Source organism: Sinocyclocheilus grahami, unplaced genomic scaffold (genome assembly GCF_001515645.1).
Source record: "Sinocyclocheilus grahami isolate Dianchi unplaced genomic scaffold, SAMN03320097.WGS_v1.1 scaffold163.1, whole genome shotgun sequence".
Lineage (NCBI taxonomy): Eukaryota > Metazoa > Chordata > Actinopteri > Cypriniformes > Cyprinidae > Sinocyclocheilus > Sinocyclocheilus grahami.
The window spans coordinates 284789-291055 of NW_015505342.1; the positions used below are offsets into that span (position 1 = coordinate 284789).

At 39.2% G+C, this 6267-nt stretch overlaps 1 protein-coding gene across 1 annotated transcript in view; it reads right to left on the reverse strand.

The window, feature by feature from the left end:
• mgat5 (alpha-1,6-mannosylglycoprotein 6-beta-N-acetylglucosaminyltransferase) overlaps positions 1 to 5491 on the reverse strand; it is a 103893-nt gene extending 98402 nt beyond the window's left edge. The window contains exon 1 of the mRNA XM_016282612.1: positions 5335 to 5491. The gene's annotated coding sequence lies outside the window, so the exon portion shown is untranslated. The remainder of the gene's footprint in view (positions 1 to 5334) is intronic.
• Between the last annotated feature and the right edge of the window lie 776 nt (positions 5492 to 6267).

Sequence of the window (6267 nt, forward strand, 5' to 3'; positions counted from 1 at the left end):
GAGAATACTTTTTTGCGCAAAGAAAACAAAAATATTCCACATTCTCATCTGTACTGCGTCACTAGTGGATGCGCATTCACGACAGTATCATGACGCGAGTGTGTGGCGGCGGTGTCCACGCTCGCGTCATGGTACTGTCGTGAACGCGCGTCCACAAGTGACGCAGTAGAGACGAAAATGTGGAATACAGTCGTTATTTTTGTTTTATTGACCACTGATGTCACACGGACTACTTGGTACTTTTCTGGACCTTGAACGTGGTAGTTACCTTGCCGTCTATGGTAGGGTCAGAGAGCCCTCGGATTTCATCAAAAATATCTTAAATTGTGTTCCGAAGATGAACGAAGGTCTTAAGGGTTTGGAACAACACGAGGGTGAGTAATTAATGACAGAATTTTCATTTTTGGGTGAACTAACTCTTTAAACATCACAAGTAACCATGAATATCACATTATTAATATTATCTTAATGAAATGTTATAATAAAACTAGGCTATGTACAATTTTTCCCAACATTTTAATTTGATTTCGACTGCTGGGACGCACACAATGGAAGTAAAATTTCCAACTGCAAAAAAATACATTTCACCACTTCATCTTTCATGTTTACTGAATAAACAATGCTATATACTTATTCCTGATAGCATCTGTGTAAGCAGACAGTGTTTGCACAGTGTGGCACCACAAAACTAATTACACTGTATTTGTACTTAAACATCACACTTAGATGCACATAATGAAATTTACTGCTGTTAAAGTCCCCATGAAATCAAAATTCAAGTTTTTTGGGTGTTAGTATCAATATGTTAGTCTTAAGGTTATCTATAAGGCAGTGTGCTCCAAAACAGTGACAAAATTTGCATTTAGAAGATATAAGCATTCAAAGCGTGCAGTTTGTCACTTCCGCCAAAATGGCTCAACGATTTTTTTTGACGTCACATCGTACTTCATCTTCTCATCAAATCTTCTGACCAATCAAATGCTCTCTAGAATCTGAAGCGCCCGCCCCCTGCACTATAAATAGACGCTGAAGCGGCGGCTGAGATCGGTCGCTTGTTCACAGTGTAGTATTTCCTGTACAGTGAATGGTTCGAAGTGCACAATGTAGGTGATAGGTGAACGATTCAGATAGTGTAAATATGCTTTCTATTGGTGCAAATGAGGTCTGGTTTCACATTGTTTCACGCGAACCCCGGCTGCGCACACAGTCTGATCCGGACTTTGGCTCCGGTCCAGAGACGCGATCGCACGGAGCGGATCATATGCGCGAGTCGGCATATATTAAAAACTTTTACAAGTCCACAGCCTCAGCATGATTATGACCACTATTTTGTTTTACTAAGAGTTTCATATTGAATCTAGGGGGTAATCTATTAGACTGTGGCTGTCAAATACAGCTTTACCGAGATCAACAGCTCCCTCTGACCCGTGCAGATATAAACAAAACGCTATTGGCTAATTTAAAAAGGGGGCGGGGCTGCTCGATATGTCCCGCCCTCTCTTCCTGTTTCAGTTGAAATTACGTCACCACATAGAATAATGCTGCGTGTTTCAAGGCACTTCAGGGGACCTTTAAGTTAAAAAAGGGCCTTTTCCTACACACGCAGAAGATATTACCCCCACTGAGGCCTGCTGTCAGAGCAATTCTCTTGCGGAAATATTCTGAATGTGTGAATGTTAGTGTCCTAAAAATATGTTCAGAAGTCATTACATAATTAAAATTGACATCTTCAGGCGTTTTTTAAGATACCACTTCCAGCTTTCAAATGTAACTGCCACAGAAATGCATTTTGGGACAGGTAGGCTAGTCTTAGGGGAATAGTTCACCCAAAAATGAAAATTTGCTGAAAATGTATTCATCCTCCGGCCATCCAAGACGTAGATGAGCTTGTTTGTTCATTGGAACAGATTTGGAGAAATTTAACATTACATCACTTGCTCACCAATGAATCCTCTGCAGTGAATGGGTGCCGTCAGAATGAGCATCGAAACAGCTGATAAAAACATCACAATAATCCACAAGCAATCCACATGACTCCAGAAAAGCTGCATGTTTGTAAGAAACAAACCCACCATTAAGGCGTTTTAACTTTAAACTAGGGCTGTGCAAAAAATCGAATGTGATTTTCATGCTCATCTCGTCAGTAAAGCTGGTTCTGTGATTAGTAGTAAATCTCCAGCACATGCTTTCAGATGGAGCGGCATTTACTACACAGAGCCGTAGATCACTGACAAGCTACGCAAAATCGCGTTCAAAATCGCAGGCGATTCATTGCCGGTTAAAGCTAGGCTTTACTGACAAGATGAGCATGAAAATCGCATTCGATTTTTTGCACAGCCATACTTTAAACCATAACTTCTGGACAAAATGTGTCCATAATTCATAATAATGCTTCCTGCAGTGAAAAAGTCCATCCCCTATTGCTGTCTCACATCAAAATCCACTGACATATTGGTTTAAAACTCCTTTTGCTTGCAAACAGTGCTTAATTTGTGCATATTTCTCTCCTTATTCAGACTAGACACCTTTTTTACTGGAGAAAGCAGTATTACGAATAGAGGACGTCTCATTCTGACGGCACCCATTCACTGCAGAGGATCCATTGGTGAGCAAGTGATATAATGTTACATTTCTCCAAATCTGTTCCAATGAACAAACAAGCTCATCTAAATACTGGGTGGCCTGAGAGTAAATCTTCATTTTTGGCTGAACTATCCCTTTAAATGTACCAAATCAATTTTTCTTAAAACAGGTTCTGAAAAAAAAAATGTAAGAGGTGTTTTCCTGTGCAAACGTTTTGCTGTTGCTCAGGTTTTCAAGACAATGTCAATAAACGACAGCTCAACTTAATCTAGACATCAACATAAAAGCCGACTGACAGTCTCATGTCAATGCCCACAGTGAAATCCATCAAAACAAGTGAAATGAATAATTCTCATTAAATAATAAATAAATAATAAAACTCATAAATGAATAATTCTTATTGAATGTCATTTGCTCACTTAAAACACATCAAACCTCCTGAACTGGTGAAACAGACTATCTTCTGTTACCTGGAAGAGAGTCACTATTTATATCATTCACAATCACAACCACTGCTTCGTTTCACCAACCCAACGCAACCCACATCCGTTCCACAAATTAACTCACATAAAGCTTCTCTTATACAAGTTCAAGACGTATGAACATAAAGAAAGCTTACAGTAAACAGGGTGGAAAAGTAGCCAGTGTAGTCGAAGTGGGGGCAATCGACTTGAAACGAATGGCCAAGGTCAACAGCTATTCATTGATACCACAGATTAGACTCTTGATTTACACTGAACATGACGGTCTATTTACAGACCATCACACATGAGATCAAGCACTGCCCAGGAACAGGACGTTATAAAGATATATGTGGCAAATAAAACACTTCAAAACACACAGGACATTTCTGAGCCTGTTACAACATGGACGTTGTGCCAGTTATTGGTGTTTCTCCATCCTGTAGAGTCAGTTCAGTTTTAACATCAGGGAATTTTGTGTTCTAAGGCAAGCTGCGGTTAGCAATTACTGTTGCGCGCAATTACAGCTAAGGATTTGAACAAACCCTTAACCTTAGGCATTAAAATTTGTCACATATTAAATTGCATGCCACTGTGGACATGAATGAGATGGTATAATTAATAGCCATTAACTGAATCTGTCACAGAAAAAATGTCACTTTGCATCTGAACAGCAATAAATAGTATGCACTAATAATGAAAATTGAACGGCAACTTTGAAGCGAACCAAACGTATACTGACTTTGTTTGAAATGAACCAGATTACTGTCGGACTTTCTGTGGCGGGACAGAAGACTAAACGCATCAATATTACGTTTATAAAACACTGCACACATTAGCAAATTATGCAGTGATCTGCGAAACCCATAGACAGTGATATATGATGCAGAAGAGCCAGTTATTCTTCATAACTGACAATATGACAACTTAAAAACCTCTTTAATGCATTACATTCTGAACTGTGGTTTACAAAGGCTGCATCACCTCGCACTTTTGGGACTCAACCCCAAAACCTTCTCTTTATCACCTCAGCTCTTTAACCACTACACCAAACTACTCCAAAATTAAACCATTTTAAATAACTACACTAATATTCCAAATTCTAATGTAGCTTAATGGTTAAAGGCCTAGGCTGGCAATCCAAAGGTTGTAGGTTTGAACCCCATAAGGTTGATCCTATCGCCACTGTAGTGACTGTACCCTTGACAAAGACACTTAACCTCAGGTTACTCTGTAATACACTTTTAAAGAAGTACTGTGGTTGCACTATGGTAAAGTGATGGTATCACACTATAATGTCATTACATTTTAACATACAGTATCTCACAGAAGTGAGTACATCCCTCACATTTTTGTAAATATTTTATTATATCTTTTCATGTGACAACACTGAAGAAATGACACTTTGCTACAATGTAAAGTACTGAGTATACAGCTTGTATAACAGTGTAAATTTGCTGTCCCCTCAAAATAACTCAACACACAGCCATTAATGTATAAACCGCTGGCCACAAAAGTGAGTACACCCTAAGTGAAAATGTCCAAATTGGGCCCAAAATGTCAATATTTTGTGCGCCCACCATTATTTTCCAGCACTGCATTAACCCTCTTGGGCATGGAGTTCACCAGAGCTTCACAGGTTGCCGCTGGAGTCCTCTTCCACTCCTCCATGATGACATCACCGAATGGAGCTAAATTATTATCATATTATGATAATTATTTAGTTCCATGGAAATACCTATTACCATTGTATTTACACGAGATAACTAAAAAAAACTAACCTGTTTTTTGACAGTACATGTCAAAAACATGCTAATAGAAGAGTACCTCTTTGTATATGTACAAAAAAGTACAACTTGTTTTGATACATTTACCATGGCATTCTAATGGTATAGCCTGATCTAAAAAGCACTGACATGTAACATGGTTTGGACATAATATCATGTACTACCATGACTTTAAAACAGGTACCATTGTAGTACCATGGTATTCTTGAAAGTACCTTGGAGTACAATGTCAGTACCACGGTCTACATCAAAGTACGACTGTATTACCATCACTTTAAGACAGAAGAGCCACATTATGTTGCAGTAAGGCTTATTTGCACATTTATATTCAAATCAAAGATTAAACACCTAATGCGTTTGTGATCGATAGATTTGAGTGTATAAATAACACAAATAAAGACGTATAACACATATGCGCGTGTTCCGCAGTGGACTGCAACGCACCAAACGCGCCCTGCTTTCATTTCGTACGCTTTTAGTTGGTAAACCAAACAAACACTAACCTGATTAAAGATTTAAGGTGGTGATATGAATGTTAAAGGCTGTAGAAAAGCCGGTGTTTGCGCTGTGATCGGCGTCGGTGTGGTTCCAGGCACCTGACAACGGTCGGTGTGTTTCGTTTCGCTGTCTGATCACATTGAACACAAAGATCGTCGAGACGCACAGGAGACCTCAGGGAGCGGGGCGATTTTACCTATGTGACTGAAAAGCGTAAAATCCCCACACAGCGCTCTCGAAGGGTCCCTAACTTTGTAGATCGTCACGTGTGTGTGTGTGTGTGTGTGTGTGTGTGTGTGTTTAATTAGTTAAATTGTTTTATCAATTGATACAAATAACATAACTAATCTTAATTTTACTAAATGTTTTGGACGCCAAAACTAAATGAGAAATGTTTTAAAGGGGTCATATGATGTTGCTAAAAAGAACATTATTTTGTGTATTTGGTGTAATGAAATGTGTTTATGCGGTTTAAAGTTCAAAAAACACATTATTTTCCACATAACGTACATTATTGGTTCTCTTCTATGCCCCGCCTTTCTGAAACGCGTCGATTTTTACAAAGCTCATTGGTCTGAAAAGCGAGGTGTGCTCTGATTGGCCAGCTATCCAGTGCATTGTGATTGGCCGAATACCTCAAGCGTGTGACGGAAATGTTATGCCCCTTACCATATTGTGATGCCTTGTCCCTGCGACCAGACAAAAACATTAAAACCCATTATAAACGAGGCATTTGTTGCATCCAGTGGGGACATAATTACGGATTATAATAACTTCTACTGTCTTTTTACGCGTTGCGTTGCATCGCGCCGCGCCGCGCCGCATAAACATAAAACCATGTCTGCATTTGTGATCGGAGAAATGACAAACAACAAGTGCTACTCTACACTGCTCAAAACTAGCGTTTGAATAGTCAGTGGCAAATTCTTTAAATATGA